Below are 22393 nucleotides of genomic sequence, written 5' to 3'. Positions count from 1 at the left end.
CCAACTCTCTGATGCATAACAAGCGATTGCAAATACCATGGCCTGTATCAGGCGCATCTTAGTCTCCAGAGAGACACTCTTGCTCCTGAGTACTTTAGAGAGGTCCCTAACAGCAGACTTTCCCATCGCGATATGCTTTTTGATTTCCTGACTGCTGGTGCCAAGAGTGTTGGTATAGTAAATCATATAATCATCTGATTAAAAATGTTCCATGTCAAGCCATCTCATTTCACCAATACCTAGTATGTCAATATTTATGTGTTCCATTTCTTTCTTAACAATGTCCAATTTTCCTACATTCATGCTTCTCATGTTCCAAGTTCCAATCACTAGTGTCTGCTTACAGCTGTTCCTTCTTCTCTGTATTTCTGTTTCTAAGATCTCAGTCTCAATTACCATATCTGCTAGTCCAAGTGGTAGTCGAAGTGTGCTCTATTGTACATATGGTTTTCAAAGGCCTGTTTTTTCAGAAGTGAATGGCCAATCCTTCTTCCTAGTCTGTCTCAACCTTTAACTCTATTTCATCCTAGAAGTTGGGAATGCCACTTTATAACAGCTAAGTGAAATAGTGACCTATTATGATTTTTTGACTATTCAAACCTGAAAATCATTTTGGTTTGACTTAAACAACTTTTTCAAATGAAAGAGTCCCCATTGGTTTATCATATTCTTTAGAAAATTTCTACAATTCATAGCATATTTGTTCTACCAATAGCTTTTATTTCTATTACTTATAATTCAAAATAATCTTAGTCTTTGCTGTCAAGCACCTCTCCAAAATGTTAATGAGCAAGAATGCCACTTTAAATACTAAGATAGGCCTCATTTATATCATGATTGCCTATGCATCTAAAAACTAGATAATGAATAAGGATGAAGAAGAATAGGTGATTTCAATTGTAATGTTGGAGAAGAATCTTGTATATCCCATTGACTGACAAAGAACACATTTGTCTTGTTTGAAGTGTAACCAGAGTGCTCTTTGGAGGCAAAGATCATAAAACTTCATCTCATTTAATCAGGGTATGTTTTCAGGAGGAACCAGTTAGGGAAAGATAGAGGGTCAGAAAAAGAGAGGAAAATACACAAGGAGATGGTTCATACAGTGACCACCACTGTGGACTTGAGAAATCACGAGGATGGTGAAGGATCCGACAAGGTGCAGATCTTTAGTTCAGAGGGTTGCTTATGAGCCGTAGTAAACTCAATGGCATCTAACAACAAACATCATCTAACCTTTGTGAAATGTATGTAAAAGTTAGAACTAATGAAGGGGCAGTGGAGCATCCAGGGTGGATTAGATGTCTCAGTCAGGGTTGCCTAGGATACAGTAGAATTATTATATATCCATATACTCATATGCCTATTTATTTATCTTCATGCCTAATTCAGGCAATGTCTGACCAATTATGCATTCTTGAGCCTAGTGGTAATGAGTTTCGCTGGAATCCCAAAGGTACCCGTTTAAATCTGCCAGCTCCTCTGTGGATGAAAGATGGGCAATCTCTGCCTGCACAAATTAACTACCTGTGAAAATCTTATGGAGGCTCAATACTAAGCTGGTTCTGACACAATAGCAGCAATGCCTATTTCAGGCAATGTCTGACCACTTATACATTCACAGGCAAGGCACCTATGCAGGTGCGTGGGTCACAGGACTCCAGATTTGGATCCTCACTTTTACTTGGCTGCAGGGCACAGTCCAAAAGCCACTTGATCATGATGTAGACATGGGACCCAACAGCCAGCCCTGGTTCTTCCCAGCTGGGCCATTCTAGTCCCTACATTTTGCCTGATGTGGTCCTGGAGGACACTAGGAAAGCACCCTCAGACTCTTGGGCTTCATTGTCCCCTCCCTGGCCAAGTTCTCCTGAGTGGGCATGCTGGCCTTTCCCCACAGCTGATTCAACAGAGAAGGTAGGGACAGTTGGTGGGACCTAGGTGAGCACACATGTGCAGTATGTGATGCAGAAGGAGCAAACCTGTGAGCCTAGCAGTCCTGCATTGCAGAAACATGTGCACTCAGTGTCCAACATGCTTAATGTCCTATTTCACAGAATGTATTGTAGATGTTAAGCAATGCATATCAGATATGTCTATGTCTGTAAACGTGTGTGTGTGTGTATGCGCACGCGTGTGCGCGTGTGTGCTTTGATAGTAAAAGAGGCCCACTCATTGTCATCATGTGAGTTCTGTCTGACAGTGACCTTCAGTGGGATTTCAGAGGATGTAAATCTCCCAGAAGGTGACTGCCCATCTTTCTCCCTCAGTGTCTCTGGTGGATTCAAATTGCAGTAGACACAACAGCCTTGGTGTTAACAGTGCAACAAGTGACAGGCAATGCTCCCAAAAAGCTATCGAGTTCTAACTGTGGCAGGCTACAGATTCCATAAATGTTGTGGGCCCAAATCTGTTGGTAAATCACCTAGTCACAACTTTCACACTCTGACAAAAACTCATTTTTCAAAGGCTTATCTTAGTGAATTTTGGCATTAATTGGCCTTTGAGCGTCAGATCACTTCTGAAACGTTTCCCTGAAAGGTGGGAACAAGTGTCCTACACTCAGGCTGTCTTAATGGATCACGTCTTTTGTGTGAGCCGTCCTAACATGGTTAAGTCTCTCTGTCGGATTATCTTTTTTCATATTTCCAATAATACATGAAAATACTGAAGAATTTAGACTTAAATGTATTCTCATTAAAAAACGGGGTAGTTGTTGTTATATGCTGTTGAGTCAGAAATTACTCCTACTTGACACTCTAGAAGGTTTTCAGAGCCTGGAAATTGCATGGGAGGAGATAGTCTTTGTCCCACAGAAGAGCAGATTTAAAATAAAAGCACTTAAGAACTTGGACTTAACCATATTCTCCCTCAATAAAAGAGAGGAGTAGCAGGGATTGATAATTACTTTTCTGTGTTTACCAGCTCACAGAATAAAATTGGGCTTTCTGTGATAAATCAGCAAAGGTTAACATTTAGTTAGTGTTTTAATTACATTTTCAGTGATTTCATATACATTTAGCCCTTAATTCCACTAAGACTGTCTGGAGCTGCTTTTGCAAATCTCCCAAGAACCAGGTCTATTTCCAGCTTTCAGGATGAGGCCCACATGAGCTACCCAGCTCCACCGTGTGCAAAGTCCACATTTGAATCAACACTTGACAGTGGTGACAAGATGGCAATCAGCGTTTTAGGGAGGACTTGTCCACAGCCCTTGGTTGTTTATGTTTCTTCTTACTGGATGTACACAGAGTGAGGTGGTGGGTGTGGGGCATCAGGCTGCTGCCACAACCGCTGTGCTGTGCAGGCGAATATCAGCCCTCTGGAGTGCTTTGGGGAATATTGAATGACTTGGTTTTGTTTTCTCAAATGGTTGGATATAAGCCTGTTTTGAGGGAACAAGCCCAGGGCAATTCTAAAATAAAAGTTCCAATACCTAGTATCTGAACATCTTGACCAAGACAAACTGCTTCCATCAGTATTTTGTTGTTATTCATTCTTGGTGAGCTCTTGTGGCCCAATAGTAAGGCGCTGTGCTGCCAACAGGGAGGCACTCAGTTCAAATCCACTCACTCTGTAGGATAAAGATGGACAATCTCCTCCCATGTGATTATGTTGTTGTTGTTATGTGCCGTTGAGTTGCTTGTGACTCATAGCGACCTTATGTACAACAGCTCTAAACTCTACTCTGTCCTGTGTCAATTGCACTGTCTCTGACACACCCATCTCGATTATCCCAGTCACTGAATCAATCCACCTCATAGAGGGCCTTCCCCTCCTGCACTGTCCCTCCACCCTACCAAGCATGATGTCCCTCTTCAAGGACCGGTCTCTCCGTATAACATGTCCAAAATATGTTAGACGAATACTTGCCTCCAAGGAGCAGCCAGGTTTAACCCTTTTCAGGATGAATCTGTTTGTTTTCCTAGCAGTCCATGCTACCCTGAATACTCTTCACCAACACCACAGCTCAAAGACATCAATTCTCCTTCTATCCTCCTTAGTCATTGCCTAACTCTCCAATTCATAACAAGTGATTGCAAAGACCATGGCCTGTACCAGAATCACCTTAGTCTCCAGAGAGACACCATTGCTCTTCAGTACTTTGGAGAGGTCCCTAACAGCAGACTTTCCCATCACAATACTTCTTTTAATTTCCTGGATACTGGTGCCAAGAGTGTTAACTGTAGAACCAAGAAAACTAAAGCTGTGAATGAACAATCTCAATCTCTTCCCTATCCATCCAGATGCTGCCAATTGGCCCAGTGGTGAGAATCTTTGTCTTCTTGACTTAAGCCTCAACCCATATTGGAGGCTGCAGACCTTGACCCTCTGCAGTAAGTGCATGAGGTCCTCCTCAGTTTCAGCAAGTTTCAGTTGTGTCATCTGCATAATGCAGATTGTTGATAGATCTTCCACCAATCTTGACCCCACGTTTCTCTTCATAGAGCCCAGCCTCCTGGCTGATCTGTTCTGCATACAGGTTGAAAAGGTATGGAGACAGGACACATCCCTGGTGTACACCCTTCCCAATTTTGAACTTGTGATTATACTGCCCCTGAAAATCCTCTTGAGGTTCAGCTATAAGTTGGTTCTAACTCTATGGTACATAACAATAATAACAACATTCTCAATGGCAGCGTGAGTAGAATCCACATTCCACACTGTGTCTAAAACACTACAGTATGCACAAATGAAATACCTGTAGGGAAGGTGCAAATCAGGCTGCTGGAGTGGTTTGATTTATATCCTTTCCTTGTTGATTAGAAATATCTCTAGGAGCTTCATTCTCTACTTTTTCAGGCTTGATACCAATTAAAATGCAAATCTTCCAAGTAGGGATGTTTTAAGCATTTCTATTTTTTAATTCATTTTAGATCTTTTTATCTTCTCTCTCTGTTTCTAAAACAAAGGTTTCTTTTATTCTGAAAGACAGAGAGTCAAAAAAGGGTTAATTGCTAATGTAGATGAAGATGGAAACATGCAGCTCAACAGAAAAATGAACCTCTAATGTGAGGAGACAGTTAACAGAGGAGCCAACCTGGAAGACCCTGGAACAATGGGAAAGGTGGTCAAATTCACTCAGAGTCAGGAAAATGAATATAGCATAGTATTGAACTATCCCTTTACATTCATTAGACTGGCAACATATTTTTTTTTAAATGAAACTCTCTTTGTTTGGTAATAGGAATGTGTGGAAGTCATTCACAGCTTTCAAAAGAGTGAAGAGTTTCACATTTTGGAAAAGCAAACTTAAAGGATATTTTAAATTTTGAAAAATGTCTTTTTCCTTTAGCAGTCCTACTCCTAGGAATCCACCCCAAGAACTAAAATTCTGTCTTTATAAAGGCAATATAAATGTATATAGAAGGACATGTGCTTGAACACTCTTCAGAGCACAGTGAACTTGAAAGGGACAAAAAGAGAATTGAGCTTAGTGCATACATACCATGAAATACTATATGACGATTAAAAAGTATACATAGATATTTTGTCAGTTAAATCTCTTGAGGAATTTTTGAGTTGGAAATACTTTTGGAGTAAATATTTTTACTCCACTTTATTTAAAAAAAATCAAGTAATTGCACACATACAGAGAGAGGGAGAGAGACAGAGAGAATGTATTCACTAAAGATCCCAGGATTGCATTTGCCTGACCATGTATGGGCTCGGAGTTATGTGAGTGGCTGCAGGTAGGATTTAATCCATATTATTTCCTGTGGAGAACTGGGCCCTGTGTACACAGGGAAGAGGTGCATGAACAAGTTTACAAGCTGATAAGTATCCAAGAGGGGTGGGAGAAGATGGAAACAGAGGGATGTGGATGTGCAGGGTGGGGGTGGGGGGAGAATTAGTCATTGGGTTGTACAATTTGATGGGTGGAGAGGTGAGGGAAATTGAAAGAATTTGCATTTGCATTTGCATTTTGTAAATAAACTAGTAGAAAATTAAAAAAAAAATAAGGTGCACCAGAAAAAAATAAATAAATAGATGAAGTAGAAAGAGTAGTACATTCACACAATGGAATACTGTGCAGCACTGAGGAGTGATGATTCTGAAAATTCCTATAAAACATGGGAGACACTAGAGAGCATTTTGCTGAGTGAACAGACTCAGGTGCCTAAGAAGACCATTATTGTAAAAGAGAAGGATTACCAGTGAGATGTGTATGGATATACAAAGAGGGATGGGGAGGTGGTGAGGGGCCGAAGAGGGGGAATGAGAAGGTCACAGGATTTGGTGAGTGGAGTGAGAAAGTGAAGAAAGAAAAAAAAACAAACAAACAACTAAACAAAGCCCAACAATGTAAATGAATGAAACACAATAAAAAATTTAAATTTAAAAATAGAAAGTCAGAAATGTTCAATTTTTATAACTTCAAACCAGGGAAAAATGAAGTGTTAGGAGAATTTCTCAGTGGAAAAGACACCTAACAAGAACTGATCCAGGTCACTCACCATGAGTTTCAATGACGCAAATATCTGTAAGATTCTTGCAGTTCTATATCTCTGACTCTAAGAAGCAGAGCACAGTTAATCATTAGCTCAGTATCATGATGTAGCTGCGCTCTGGTTTCCTTAGGGAGCTCTGGTGGCTCAGTGGTATGGAATTGCACAGCCAACTCAAAGGTATGTGGTTCAAGTCCACCAGTGGCTCCACAGAAGAAGGAAGGTCAGTCTTCTACTGTGCAATTTACTGCCTCTAAAAACCCACTGGAGTGTCAACTATGAAATTGGTTCTGACTCAGTGATAGATGATAGTAACTGGTGACCTTGTCCATATGAAAGATGGGCTGCTAACATAGAGGATGTACCTCTCTGGTTCATATCCATCCATCATTCCTTAAGAGGAAGATGGGGAGTCTCCTCCTGTGTGATTTTACACTCTTGTAAACTCAGTGGAAGGTAAGCTGTGAGTCTGGTCCCCACTCATTGGCAGTGAGCTTATGATCTAAATGTGACAATAGTGACATCATCAGTCACAGAGCTTTAACAGAGCAGCATTAGTCAGTGTTTCAATAGCAACCAGGTATTAAAACATTTCTATCATGGAGGTTTTTTTTTAATTTATTTTTTTAATTTTTTATTTATTTATTTATTTATTTATTTTTATTTTTTATTTATTTTTAATTCTAGGCAAAAGTAGTTGGGGGGGAGGAAGCTGCTTTGGACATCAATGCAGAAGCAATTCCTACCTCTAAAAACAGGACACACTTCTCCATAACTATTAATTCTGTGAGCTGGATTCTTAATTTGTAATTTTAAAATCAGAACCCAACCTGCAAAAGTGAAGATGAGACTGTTTTATGGCCTGTGCTTTCCATTCTTGAGTTCTTCATCTTGCTTCATCTCTCACTTGGTCGGTATCTAAGTGTGAACTGATTTAACAAAATCATGACACATGGAGGATCACTTTTCAGATTCTCTGAAGTATATTTAAGAAACATTTTCATTCTAGAAGAACCTTAATTAGTGACAGCAGAGATGAGTAATGTTCTATTTCCCACAGAATAAGGAGGATATACCTCCATAATCTCTACTATTTTCAGTGAAACAAATCTTAACTTAGGCTTATTTGTGGTATTTATAATGTCCAATATTATTACATACTTTGAGTATGTTGCTAGATGTTGTTCCACATCATGCTTTGGAAGGTAGAGGGGGGGCTGCAAAATAGAGGAAGACCCTGAACCAGGTGGGTTGACATGGTGACTGTGGTAGTGGCACAGAGATGGCACAAGATAGGACAAGATTCAGATCCACTTTTCATAGGGTCACTATGAATTGAATTGTACTCGACTGGATAGTATTTAACAACAACAATACTATTTAGGAACTCTACAGGCCTAGTTGTAAGGAGTTGCACTATCTGCAGAAGAAAGATGGACAATTTCCTCTCATGCAATGTGAAGACTCTGAAAACTTTCTGGAGGGTCAGTTAGGAGTTAAGTCCCACTCGAAGACACATAATAACAATGGTTTATCTTCTAGACAACAATTGGATCTTATTCATATCGTACTGCTTGGTATGTAATAGATAATATATACAAACACTACAACCCACAGGATTGATTCATCACTCCTTTAAAGGACTCAATCTCTAGGCAGTGCACCAACCACTATGGTATTATCTATGTTCACTTAACACTAAATACACCCCATCACATGCCCACATGGATAACTTTTGTACCTTTTTACCTTTTTCTGGAATACAGATAACTCTTATTAATGTTTAAAAGTTCCATATTAACTGGCAAAAAGTAAGAGAGAGACACTGAATTCAAAATACCTCGGAAAGTCTGTAGCCACATAACAGGGATATTGTCCAACGGCTGGGGAAGTGATTCTCATGACCATCTGTGGGGATAGTCAGAGAGGTTTCATAAGTGAAAGGGTTTTCAACTTGCCTTTTGATGAGCATAGCATGTATCAGGGTTAGGAGTCTGTTTTGTTGTCAGTATCATCTATTTCCAATTCTACTACCTTGTCAGCAACGATTATTGTTAGGTGTTCTTGAGTTGGATACAACTCACAGCAATCCAATGAACAAAAGATCTTGACCTCTTCCTATCTTGTGCCATCCTTTCACTTCTTGACACACAAGAGTGCATTGTGACATTCACTGGGTCAATCAACCTGATTGAGGGTCTTCCTCTCTTTTGTCAACCCTCCACCCTTCCCAGCATCATGTCCTTTTTCAAGTAATAGCCCCGCCTAGAAATGTGTCCAAAATATGTGAAGTGAAGCTTCATACTTCTTTTTTTCCCCTTTTCCTTTTTTCTTGTTGTTACCCTCTAATTGGATTCAACTGAACCAGGAATAAGTGGCCCTTCCTTCCTTCTCCATCAGAGCATCTGGTGGATTCAAACAGCACATATTCTGGATTGCAACACAGCTGCTTGCCACTAGGCCACCAGAGCTCCCTAAGCTTTATCATTCTTGCCTCCAAAGAACATTCTAGCTGCACCATATCCAGGATGTACCTGTTTGTTCTCTTGGCCATCCATGGGATGTTCAGTGCTCTTCTTGAAAACCACAGCTCAAAAGCATCAGTTCTTCTTCTGCCATCCTTATTCATTCTCTAGCTCTCAGATGCATTGCAAGTGATTGAAAATACTATGGCCTGAATCAGATAGATGCACCTTGGTCCTCAAACATCATTACTCTTCAATAATTTGTACAGGTCCCTAACTGCAGATTTCCCCAGTGCAATGCTTCTCAATTCCTGACTGCTTATACCATGGGTGTTAATTGTGAATCCAAGCTCGATGAAGCTCTTGACAGTTTCAATCTCCTTTCCACCGATCATGACACTGTCTATAAGTCCAGTGGTAAGAATACTTGTTTTCTGGACATTGAGATGTAATCCATACAGAAGGTTGCATTACTTGATCTTCTGCAACAAGTGCTTCAAGTGTTCCTTGCTTTCAGTAAGCAAGATTTCTGCGATGACATTGATAGTGTTCATTTTTTCTCTTTTCCCAGCACTTAATAGGGTAAATGTTGCTGGTCAGATGCCATTTTAAACCAAAACCTTGTGCTTCTTTTGATAAAAGACTAGCAAGGATAAGAGAAAAAGGATTGACACTTAAGGGCACCATGAGTTGGCAACTGACTCGATGACAGCTAACAATGATTCTTGTAGACTGAGATCATTCACACTTATGCTTAAAAGCCTGATTAACATCACTCATTTTGTATGCCTGGGCTTCCTTAGTCCTTCTGTTCATCAGTGAACTTTCATTTCTACATCAGAATCCTTTTCTATAATCAAACTAATCGAGCACTAGGAAGTCTGCCCTCTCCTTCTGTTGGATTCTTCCATTGGACATTTTTATCAGAACTGATTTTTTGTTGTCATTCTTCTGTAGTGACAACTAAATGAGTAGTTCAACAACCCTGTTTTCTCAGTTTATTTTGCTTTTTAGTAAATTCAGAGATTCTTTCATTGGTTCAAATGGTTCTGAAGAGAAGCAAGGAAGATTACAGTTCTTTGAAAAAAGTTGCTACTCAGGGCATATGTAAACCACTACTATTTCAGTTCAATAAATGATCATTTCTTCAGGAGATAATCAGTCACTGAAAACTGTGAATCCCAATGATTCAATCCCACTACGTGGGGTCACCATGTATCAAGGAACCGAAAACATTGTCTCAGCTCCTGGATATCATGTCTCTATAGTTCTTGTTTGGGGGATGAGATAAGCCTCCACTTTCATGCAAGATACTGAATTAAATTGCTTGGATGAAAGCCTAAGACCCATTCTAGTTTTGGCATCATTTCACAGTTACATCCAGAAACTGCTTTCCAAATTCCCTCCCATGAGCAGGCTCATAGATAATGTCCTGTGATTTTATGGTATAAAAGGCACTTCCCATTGGCTTTCTTTCATATATGTATTTTCTTTTATTCTCCCCCCCCATTGGCTTTCAAAGATTCTTTCCTGATATTCTGATAATATGAAGTGCAATAACATTACACATTTTTGTGTGAAATATCTATTCTGTACTATTGGAGGTGGACAAAGCATAGTGCTGGACAGAATGTTAGTGCTTCTCATTCCAGTATAATAGTCTCCAGTAAGACAACGAGGACAATTAGAGGCACACATGTTGTTGTTGTTGATAAGTGCCGTTGAGTCTTGGTGACTCCTAGAGACCCTATGAATGAAAGTCCTCAACACTTGTGTGGCTTTCATTCTTCCTCCAGGTTCATAGGGTTTCCAGAGGCAATTATCATCACCATTAATTCTCATGGTGTTAAGTGCCGCAGAGTTGAGTACGACTTAAAGTAACCCTATGATCTGAAGATCTGAACCCTATCCACACATTTAACACACAAGACCCCATTGCAGCGGTCACCTTGTCAATCCACACTGTTGAGGGTCTTCCTCTCTTTGGCAATCCTCTACCCTTCCCAGCATCATGTCCTCTCCAAGAAATAGCCCCTCCTAGCAACATGTCCAAAGTATGTGCAGCAAAGCCTCATCATTCTTGCCTCCAAAGAGCACTCTAGCTGTACCCTTTCCAGGATAAATCTGTCTGTTCTCTTGGCCGTCCATGCGTTGTTCAGTGCTCTTCTCCAACACCACAGCTCAAAGGGGTCATTTCTTTTCCTGTCATCCTTATTCATCGAATATCTACTGACTGTACATTTAGTAAATGATGAAGATGGTGCAAAATAGGACAGGGTTCAGATCTGTAGTTCATAGTGTCATTATCAGTCATACTCTACTTGATGAAATCTAACAACAACAATAACCAAGAGCCCTTTAGTAACTCTAAAGGGTGATGCAGGGATTAAGTGTTTCTCACTAACTGGTATATTGTTATTGTGTACTGTCAAGTGGGAACTGACCCATAGCTGAGTTTCCAGCAAGTTTTCAGAGTTAGTTTAAATGCCCATCTTTACCCCTTGGAGCACTTAGTGTATTTAGACTCTATGTCTTCGGTGATTGCAGCACAGCTCCTTACCACAAGGCAACCAAAGATCCCTTGAAATACCACACTGACATCATAATCATACATTTCCTCTGTGATTCTCCTTTCCATCAGTTCTTCTATCATTCTCCTTCCTGAACTTTATCCCTGGGCAAATGTTGTCCTTTGTTCTTCTGTGGTTGTTAATTCTGAAGAGTGAGCATTTTCCTCATGCTGTTGTTCATCTTATAGACCTGTCTATTGTTTACATGGAAGCTAAGCTACAGAGACAAGTTTTGCTCCAGTTTCAAAGAGTGGCTAGGAGTCATATGGATTTAATTTTTGTTAGAGATAGAAACAATCACCGTTATTTTTGGATTTGAGCTTTAGAGTGAAAGAGAATGAGTGGAAATATGACTCCTGTGTCCTAAGTTGAGCAACTCAATGGGTTTGCCAAAAAGAGAAAGATTGAAGCTTTTTAGACACATTGAGTTTAGTTTAAAAGGCTTATGGAACCAAATGAATGCTTTTGAGTAAAAAACTGCTGGTTTGGATAGTCATTAAAACTCAGGAGTGTGTGATGTAACTGAACTCTAGAAAATACAAGATTTTTGGAAAAGAAGGAGGGGCCAACTGTGCTGAATGTTTTGTGTTGCCAGTTCAGATGAGCCAAAATTGTCAGCCAATGCAATTTCTGTGGAGATCATGATAGAATGCAAACTGTGGGTGGGTTGAGACAGGAAATGAATGGTAGCACAGATCATTCAAATATTTGCCTGCCAAAGGAAGTTAAAGTATGTGGCATCAGTTTTAGGGTCCTGAGGGCTCAAGAGAATGCTATCTTATATAGCTTCTTTTATTATTGCTATTATTTTACTTTTTAGCAATTATATAGTATATCATTCCCTCATCAGGACCCTAGAAAGTATAAGGTCTACCAACATTGTTGTTTTTAGATGTCGTTGAGTTGTAGATGACTCATAGCGACCCTATGAATGAAAGACTTGAACACTTGTATAACTTTCATCATTTCTCCGTGTTCATAGAATTTCCAGAGGCAAGCTATTACAGAAGTGGATGCCACTCCTACTTCCAAGCTTGTTCTAGTTGGGGAGCCCCCAAACACTGTCCACCATGGGTAACCATTATCACATTATCACATTGTCACAGTGTTCAGCATCATGGCAACCACAAGTTACCTCTGTACAGCAAATGGACAAACCAGTGCTACACCACTTAGAAGAATGTTTGACCAAAACCAATTAAAACCAGGCCTGAGGGTCACAGATTGAAATAACCTACCTACCAATACTTTTCTATATATTATTTGGTGATTAAATTTGTCATTGGAGTATAATTACATTAATACCACTCTGGTGGGAATATTTTCTCAGATTACTCATGCTATTTAGTGTTTGATTCCAAATTTCCAGAATATGTGTTTCATGTATGGTGATTTGCCAAAGGGAGAAAACACATTCTTGATTTCACTCTCATCTCGTTCATCTGTGCAGTGTACAAAATAGACAGTGGGATGAGGTCCTGGTGGAACACAGCTTCCCAAGCTCCTCAAGGCAGACAGATAGCCACTGAGAAATGGGAGCATCTGAGCTAGTAAGTTTGCATACCTTATGAGGCAAGGTGGCCCGTTTTCTAGCTTATAGGGGGGTGTATATATAAATATCTATCTGCACAGATAGGTATGTATGTGTGTCTATATATATGCACAGCTATAGATGTAAATATACATATATATTCATTGATGGCTCAGACATAGAAACCTGACTTTCGATGCAGGAGATCAGGAAACCTGGGTTCAACTTTCAGCCAATGTGCCTCTTACACAGGAAGCACCCATCTATCTGCATGTGCAGATATGTGTTGCTAAGAAGCTGATCAGGTTTCAGAGTAGCTTCCAGAGTAACACAAATTTAGAAGAATGTCCTCAGGTATCAGTTAATGAAAAAGTTATTGATGAAATGGCCTGTCTGATCTGTAATCGCGGACATGGTGTGTGGGGTTAACTCAATTCAGAAGCTAACTCCCCATTAGCTATCCACAGCAACAGTCACAAAAATAACAGTATCTACACTGCATCAAGTGATAGATGTAAATTGCCTGCTGATATACTTCTCCATTAAATCACAGAAGAGCCATGATTTTTAAGTTATGGATAAACAAACTTTTGCACACAAAAAAGCTCTAAAGGAAGTTTGAACTAATACCAGAACAATCTTAAAACTGAAGAAAAAAAATATCAATCTTTTGGAATTTTCTTTGAAAATATTTCACTAACTTTTCACAGAAGTTGTAAGAATCATATTCACTTTTCACAGATTGTCGCAGTACTCTTGCGAAGTGTCCCAGATTCCTGGGTAGTGTCAGTGTCCCAAATGATCAGAGGACTCATGGCACCTGATGTTTGGCTCCCAGACCAGACTCTACAGACGAGACAAGTATGTGGAAAGAATGTCTCTATTTGCCCTTTGTCTTTAAGAAAGTGAAGAATCATCTCTGTTCTTGCCTATTCTCTCCATGGAGAATTTACTGTCCCAAATTTTTAAAAAAAGCTCCTGCCACACTCCCATTTTCTGCAAGTTCAATTAGTTGCAGGTACAAAATTTGGAGCAAAGAGGCCTCTCGTGGCCTGTTGTGCCTGCAGTTATTCAAGTGTGGCTGCAGCTTTTCAGTGCACAACTGATTGCACCAACAAAAAGAAAGACTCAACTTTGAAAATGGGTCCCTTTAAGAGAGTTAGGGGATTGCATGCCTCCAGTTGGAAAATTGCAATCTTTTATATAGGCATAGCCCTGGTGCTGGTTGGAGCCACTTATCTGAAATCCAGGTTAGGCAAACAGGGTGAGCAGGAAAAGCAAGCGTGAAGGAAGTGAGGAGCCCCTCCTGGTTTCACCTTGAGCTGCTGGTGGACACAGCATTAGCATTCAGCAGTCTGGACACCGCTTCCTGTCACTCTTTCAGGAGTCACTCTCCAGAAGGGTTTGAAGAGAGAAGCTCTGTCACACTGACAATAGAACACATTTAACCAACTCTAAATTTGCTTTAAAGAGACAGCTACGAAGATTGACTTCTGCAAAGTGACTTACTCCACCATGCAGCAAAGGATTCCATTTGCGCCCGGCTGTTATTAACTGTGCCACTGAGTACATAAGAAAGGGTTTTGAAGGAATTCCAGGGTGAATCCACTAATTCAATAATTCAATAACATAAATTCAGGTAATGGGTATTAATACCATGTTCAAAACACGCACACAACTTCTATATCTTTCTTTCTCAAATAGGCCAGGCATGTGCTGTGGGGGGGCTTCTGATGAAATAATAAAACCCAATTCTCATCTAGAAAGAAGAATCATTATAGGAGGATGGTAATTTACTTTATATGACCTTCAATTGATTATTCTGTGGCTGCTACACAAATATCACAGGAGCTATTGATCGTAAAACCTACCAAATAGATCTCTAATAGCTTTTATTGGGCAAAAATAATTATGCTTGCACTGTGGTCAAACACACATAAACCAATGTGGAGGTATTAATGTGTGGTATTATTACCCATCTGTCTGCGAGAAGACCCTTCACAGGAACACACTATGTCTAAGACTCATGAAAGCTCAATATCCAAGCCCACAATTACAGCCAGTTACACTGAAAAATTGATTACTGTAACTAAAAGCTAGAGCTGGGAAGCAGAGACTGCAGCTTGCTTAATAAAAGTAAAATAATAACAAGAGGAATCCTAATTGAGGATGAATCCTGCTGCCCCAGCTGCTCAGACACAGAAATTGGATTTTCCCGTGGTGTCTGCAGCAGAGAACTTTCAGAGTCAAGAGCTTCCCATCCAGCACAGATCAAGATCAATGATCAACAGCCGTAAAAGGTCAGGGTGTCTAATCAAAGAACAGATCATCTATCTCTCAAGGAAAAGTGTACAACATAATCCAGACTGCAGCACAGCTGGCCGCGGACAGTGAGAAAAGCCAAAGGAAAGAGAAACTTCAGTTCCACTTTAGTGAGCAGCAAGAACGTACTGCTCATACTTAACGATGTGGAGGACATCTGTGGACCGGAGGGGCTCAAGTAGGTCTGCAGAAGATAAGTAAAGATTACAGGTGCACAGCTAAGTCTTTCCCCTCTGGGTCTCTAATTTGGGAGAAAAAGATTTTTATTTTCAGAATTTCTCAGCAAGCTTATCAATTGCTTCAGTACCCATGTCCCTAGAAGTGATTATTTGAAATAATAATATAAACTCAAAATACCTCCAGAGTGAAAAGAAACCAACAAAGTGTTCAAAGGAAGAAAGATAAAGTTCAAACTTGCAGAGCAAACAAACCAAAACATTAATAGGAAGAATTTTCGGACTTAAAAATAAGTGGACTTCATTTCCCTAGGCCATTGTGGACTTCACATGTGTAAGGAGGAGATGTGAGGGAAGGAGCCATAGGATCTAATAAAACTGTTCCCATAAAGCTGTTTCCAAATCAAAGTGACTCTATAGGCCCAAGTAGAGGTGTCTCAGCTTCTTCCAGCAAAGTAGTTTGAACCACCCATGTTTCTGGTTGATAATAGCACTTTAACCACTGAGCTACCAAGGATACTTGAAGGTGGCATTAAAAAAAAATAAAGACTTGTCAAATCCTGTGCCCTGGATTTGATTCTGCCTCCATCACCTTATCACTACCAACCTTAACAGGAGTAAACCGCATCCTGAAAATCAGCTGGTTAGACTCAAACAGGTGACCTTTTAATGACCAGTCAGAATGTAACCAACCCATTATGCCATAAGGGCTCCTTGAAGGTCCAGAGGAGGAGGTGGGGGGAACCCACCACAACTCAACAAAAAAGCCAACAGACAAACCTCTTGTATTTTATAAAAGAACAGAATAACATCAGTCTTGATGGACTGTATATTCCAATCACTAGAGAAACCTTTACAGTCTTTATGTCCACACTCCTGAATCTTGATCTAGACATTGTTATTTCCTCAGACACTCTCCAGCTGAGTCTCACCTTGCCAGGCTCAGGAGAAACCCTCTTAGAGGAGAAGCCTTCCTTAGCAATGGGGGGTCTTCACCAATACAGGGAACTGAACTCAGATTCCAAGCAGCTCCCCTCCTCCTTCCACAACCTTACTCACGCTTTCAACACTATCAGGTATAATTGCTAAAGGCAGGAAAACGGGAGGCACCAATTCTCCTCTTCATGATTTATGATTCAGAAGTAGACGATAGGGTGATGGGGGAGATGCTTTATGTTGGTGTGGCTATTATTTTTAAATTCGCTTTTCTGAGAAACCTTGAAGCCATCGGCAGAGTGTTGTCTGTCAAGGCCTTGTGCCGGCATAATGGACGTCTACACACACACACACACACACACACACACACACACACACACACACTCTTAAAAGAGAATGGAGGCAATGATCAAGCCAATGTCCGGGGTCCTGTAAACCAGCAGAGCTCTCTGGCCCCCCCACCTTCTAATCCATGCTGGACTGGCAGTGAATGCTGCTTCTCCACCCCCTCCACCCTCCTCCCACAACCAAGAAACTCAGCACTAACCTGAAGCCCCCAAAGATGAAAACTTGCTTTAAAAAATTTTTCTATTACGAATATTTTGGTTCTATATTATTCCAGAAAATGATACTGGAAAAGAAAGTGAAAAAATTAAATAAATTTAAGTGATGAAATGAAAAAAAATATTTTCTGTTTGGAAAATGACAGCTTCTTATGATTAGTGGTTCTGCTTTTCCAAAAACCCTTAGAACAGTCAATTTTTATGGGTCTTAAGACCAAAGTGGGGTTTTTATTTGGAGTAGTGTGTTGTCCTTACTGTAGGAATTGTTTAATTATTATTGTTTAATTATTAGTCTTTAGCTAATATTCTTCACTTGGCATATGTGCATTGGCCATACTAGATTTAGATTTTGCTTGCAAACTCCACCATGAGCTAATAAAAACAAACACCAAACCAGAAGCAGCGACTACTTCTAACACTAAAATATGTGTTCAGCTACTTGTTCCTCCCAAAGTCATCGTGACTCTTAGACTTTCCACTGAACCCAGAGAGGAGGGTCCATGTGTCCACACGTGGACAGCACAGCCCTGCCAAGTGTGCGCATCCAGAGGACGGGTCTTCTCACGCCCCTCGCCAGCAGCCTTCCTTCTACTCCCAGCCCAGCCCCCCAGGTCTCCAAGGCTGCCCTGCGGGTTCAGCGCGCACTAGGTACCTGTCACCCAAGCATACCTATGCAATTCTGTCCTTGCAGAAGGTGGCTGTGTGCAAGGGGCGCGGCGCTCAGGGCGGCGCAGGGAGGGCGTGCAAGGGAGGAGGGGGCTGCCCCGCAGGTGCGGCCCCACCTGCTGCCCAATTGGCCGCGACGCGCGGGGAGAGGGCGGATGATGGATGGCCTGTCGGCCTGCCCGGGTCCCTAGCAGCGGGGTTCCAGCGAATGAAAATGTGAGCGCCCTCCCTGAGCCAGCAAGGAGGGAACCGCACAAAAGGACCGTGCTTGGCATGTTTAGATTTTGAAGATTAGTTTCTATTATATCTCTGTGGGAGAAGGGAAACCGCACTCTGGGGAAGTGGGGGGCCAACAACCCGCATATTAGGACTGACGCTTGGAAAAACCTTTCGCCCTCAGAGTAAGCCACAGGCCTTCGTGCCTTCCTGAGTTGCACAGTTACTAGAACTCCAGATTGTCGTTTATGTGAATGCCGATCAGTGTCCCAGAAACACTATGAAATCAGACCTGATCGCTGACATTCGTTTACCCAGGCCCAGGTTTTATTATTTCATTCAATAAGAAAACCGGTGAAATAGGCTACAAGGGTGGGGTTGGGGTAAAGAAGGGAACCAAGTGTTTCTTTTTTTGTTTTTTGTTTTTGAACTAAGCATTTTTATGCGTGACAAAAATAAGACATTTGGACACTAGATGCTAACACAACTTTCTCAAAAGCAGAAACATTTAATAGAAGAGTGCTCTAGCTCTATATTTTGCACTTTCAAATGTGTTTTCCTTAATTTAGATTTTTCAAGTCTAAAAGCAGAAGCAATTCGACTATTTTGTTTTTCTCAGCAAAAGTTAACAGAGGAGAGTTGTAGTCTATTTGATTTTGAAGGGGTTACTTGTAACAATTTTACTAACTTTAAAGTACGGACGGAAGCAAGCAGAGGTTAGCTGGAGGAAGTATGTCATGAAGCAATGGAGAAATGGGGCTTGGAAGAGCCCTAGCATCTGGGTAGCGTGCTGGTTCTTCTCTGGCAACTGCAGGACAGGTCTGTAAACGCCAGGTTCACCCTGTGGTGGCTGTGCTGTGGCTGGCAAGCAAGTACATCTCTTGGAAAGGAAGGTGTCAGCCCTGTCCCTTCTCTGCGTCATTTATGCCTGAGAGCAAATAGCACAGAGCAAGCAGATTTGGCTTGTTTTTTGGGTTTTTTGTTTTGTTTTGTTTTGTTTTTTTATTAATTTTTTCCTTGTCTGATGTTGGTTTGTTTTGATTATTCCATCTAAAATGTGCTATATATATTCAGCACCCTCTCTTTCTTCACCACTGTCACAACTAAGGAAATGAAGGCTGTGCTTCAGACGGCAGTAAGTTAAATTGCAACATGCCACTTATTGGTATATTTTATCAAACTCTGGTGGAAATAGGAGTAGAGGTGAAAGACCTGTGTGCCTTATCTTTAAAACATATAATTAATTGATCCAAATATTAGCATAAAAGGAAGTTTAAAAATAAATTGAGAAAAAAAACACTTGATAATATAATTATGCTAAAATAAGCAATATACATACAATGTATGTACTTGTATATATTTATCTATATATTTATCTATAAACATATATGTAATGCACTCAGACTGTAAGTTAATGTATTTGTGTGCTTCAGAATTGTTTACATGCATGCTTAGATACTTATAAAAGAGCATAACTGAATCATATCAAAAGCATTCTTGATATTACTATAGTCTAGGTTTATCTATCAATCTTAGTAAACATATACTATTTTATGGAGTGTATATATTATGAGTATATCTATTATAATCTGCTCAACCACTTCCCTAATATTAGATATTTAGATGGCTTGTAGTTTTCAGTAAATATCACAATAGAGAACATCTTAAAGAACATTTTCCCCGTTTAAAAGAATTTATCTCAAATAAATCTTCTAAAAATGGAGTAAGTGGCCTATACTTTACAAACATTTTGACAATTTTTTATAACAGTTTCCAAATTTCTGAGGGGGGAAAATCATGAAGCATTCTACTTTTCAAATAAGAAAATAATTCATCATATATTTATAGTACGCTTAGAAGTACTGAGAATATTAATAAAATGTTTAGAAATGTAGTAGATAGAGCTAATTTAATTTTTTTTGTTTTCTTTGATTATTGGTGAAGTTTTTTTCCCCTATTTTTACCTACTTATTTTGCTTCTTCCTTTATAAGCTCTTAGTTTGAAGGTAGATATAAAAATAAGAGAGAACATCCTTACAAACATTTCTTTCAGAGTATTCCAATTCCAACTAAGTTGACAACCCCTAGTTAGATGGCTACAACACGCATAGCATATAATCTTGAACAAAAGTGAACATTGCAGTTTGAGATAATCTATTGGATTTCAGTTTGCAGTAAGCTTTTACTTTCAATTGTGACCTATAAAATGATATTATCATCTGTGAAATTACCCCAGAAATCTAGGATATTTTATAGCAAATCATATTCTCTCATTAAGAGACTCTGAGTCTTTGATCCTCACACTAGTTTCTTTTGAGTCTGAAAAATTTGAGTCTGAAAATGTGTTGTTTTCTTAAACTGTGATGTGATGCTTTGAAAATGCCTTCTTGCGTTCCGGCACCTTCTGCAAGTACACCAGTGCCCAGTAAATAAAGTAGCAGCCCATGTCCCTTTTAGCAAAAGCTATATATCTGTTCAGACTTGTAATTTGCTCCGTTTATATCCTTTGCCCTTGAACTCTGGTTATTAACGCAATGTTTCTCCAAATGATGCCATATAACTCTGCTCTGAGCACATTTACGGCGACACCACGCAAACATCCGAAGGGCCAGGGCCATCTGAGGAGGGGAAAATGACGGCTGAATTGTGGGAGTTGCAGCGACATTACATTCCCAGAATGGAGCGGCTGTAAAACAATGAGAGTTAATATTCAAATTGCAGCAAGGCCAGAGACAGAGCTTAAGTGCTAATATTCTGAGGTCTATTTATAAAGCAATTTAGCAAAGTAGTTTTGATTAAAAAACAAAAACAAGACAAAAAAACAATTAGAACACTTCTCCCCAGAAATGAACTGAAACCGTATGAGAGGATTGAGCAGATGATATTATTACAAATCTTAAAAAGAACTGTTTGCAATAGATTGGGAGACTTTAGTTTCATAGAGAGAGGTTTTGTTCTGTTGTAAAATACATATTATACATGTAGTAGAAGTATAGATCAAATTCCATATACTTTAACTCATATAAGAAAATTGGACATTGACTGGAGTTTATATTATTCTTTTCATTTGATAACTAAAAATTCACTAATTAATACTGTGACATATTGGACAGAGATTAGAGCCAGTGTCCCTGTCAGGTATCTGTTCAGGGAATGCCCCGATTAGCCAAATTAAAAATTTAGGGAGATTCACAGAGGCAATACTCATACTGCTTTGGATGGGAAATTGTTCTCCCACATTTCTGAAAACTGTATTTCCAAAGGAGTTATTTAGATTTGAAATGAGATAGACATTTACAACAACATGGTCAACCTCGGTTATATTAGACAAATTCAAAATGTTGTATTTGTTTCAAAATAGTTGATTCTCTCCAAGTTCTTTATTTTGAAGAATTAATGTTGAAGCAACTTTTCTGCAAATGTTCTTGGTGTCTTGAGAGCATTTATGCTGAGTGAACTTAGTCTAAGCAAAACATATACTGCATAAGACCAATAATGTAAAAATAGAAGGATAACTAGTAAAATGTGTATAAAAATCCAAAAAGGGAAAGAGAGTGGGGCAAGGAGACTGAAAATAAGGAGGTGGAGAAATTGCAAGGATAGCAGAGTTTGATGGGTGGATGGGCCGGTAGAGAAGGAATTAGGAAAGGTCCACTGGGGACCTGAAAAGTTGGGATAATAGTAGACACAGATCAGTGGTGATTAATTTTATAAAACACAAAGTATATGGATGATTATAGGAAACACAATATGGTTGAAAGAACATGTGAAAACAATGTATACGAATTTTGTATGCAAACCAATATGATAAAAGAACTTTTTAAAATTTTGTGGTGTTTTATCTTGAAGCCAATTGTTCCTAATGGTGATATTTAATTTGTGCACTTCCTCTCCCAAACTCTAGATTTGGCATAATTCCACTCATGCAAAATGTTGATGGGGAGGGGAGAAAATAATATGACATCAAATATTGGGTTGTATGCTGAAATGTAAGCCACCGTAAAAACTCCAGGTACAAATAACTATTCTTAGAACTAGTATGATTCTGTGCCTTAAAAAGAGGGAGTTTTTCTTTTGCTTTTCAAGGAGAGGAGCAAATGGGGGGGAGGGGGGAGGGGTTTGTGCGGGGAGAAGGGTGCAACAATGAATAAATGGAATCCCAAAATCTCTGTAGATGTTCATTGAAATGGAAAATAAACAACCTAAACTTAAAAAAAAAAGAAAGAAACTCTTGTAACTGTTCCCACTGAGCATACTTATTCTTAAATGCACAAATCATAACCTGAGTGTCTTTGCATATGCAAGCATACACAGAACTATTTCCAGTAGAAACTCAGTAAATGATAGATCCCAAAGAAGACCACACACACTCTTATCTTAATGTTAGCTGCCACCATTTGAGTAACAAGTCCAGGGGAATATAGATACTCTAGGTTCCAAGTAGAATATATTTAAAATTATTTGGGAAATTTAATCATGAACATGGAGCTATTTTTTTT

This window comes from Elephantulus edwardii, unplaced genomic scaffold, assembly GCF_000299155.1.
Source record: "Elephantulus edwardii isolate Elephantulus edwardi_28Jun2011 unplaced genomic scaffold, EleEdw1.0 scaffold00204, whole genome shotgun sequence".
Taxonomy (NCBI): Eukaryota; Metazoa; Chordata; class Mammalia; order Macroscelidea; family Macroscelididae; genus Elephantulus; species Elephantulus edwardii.
Note: the sequence above shows the minus strand (reverse complement) of the source record.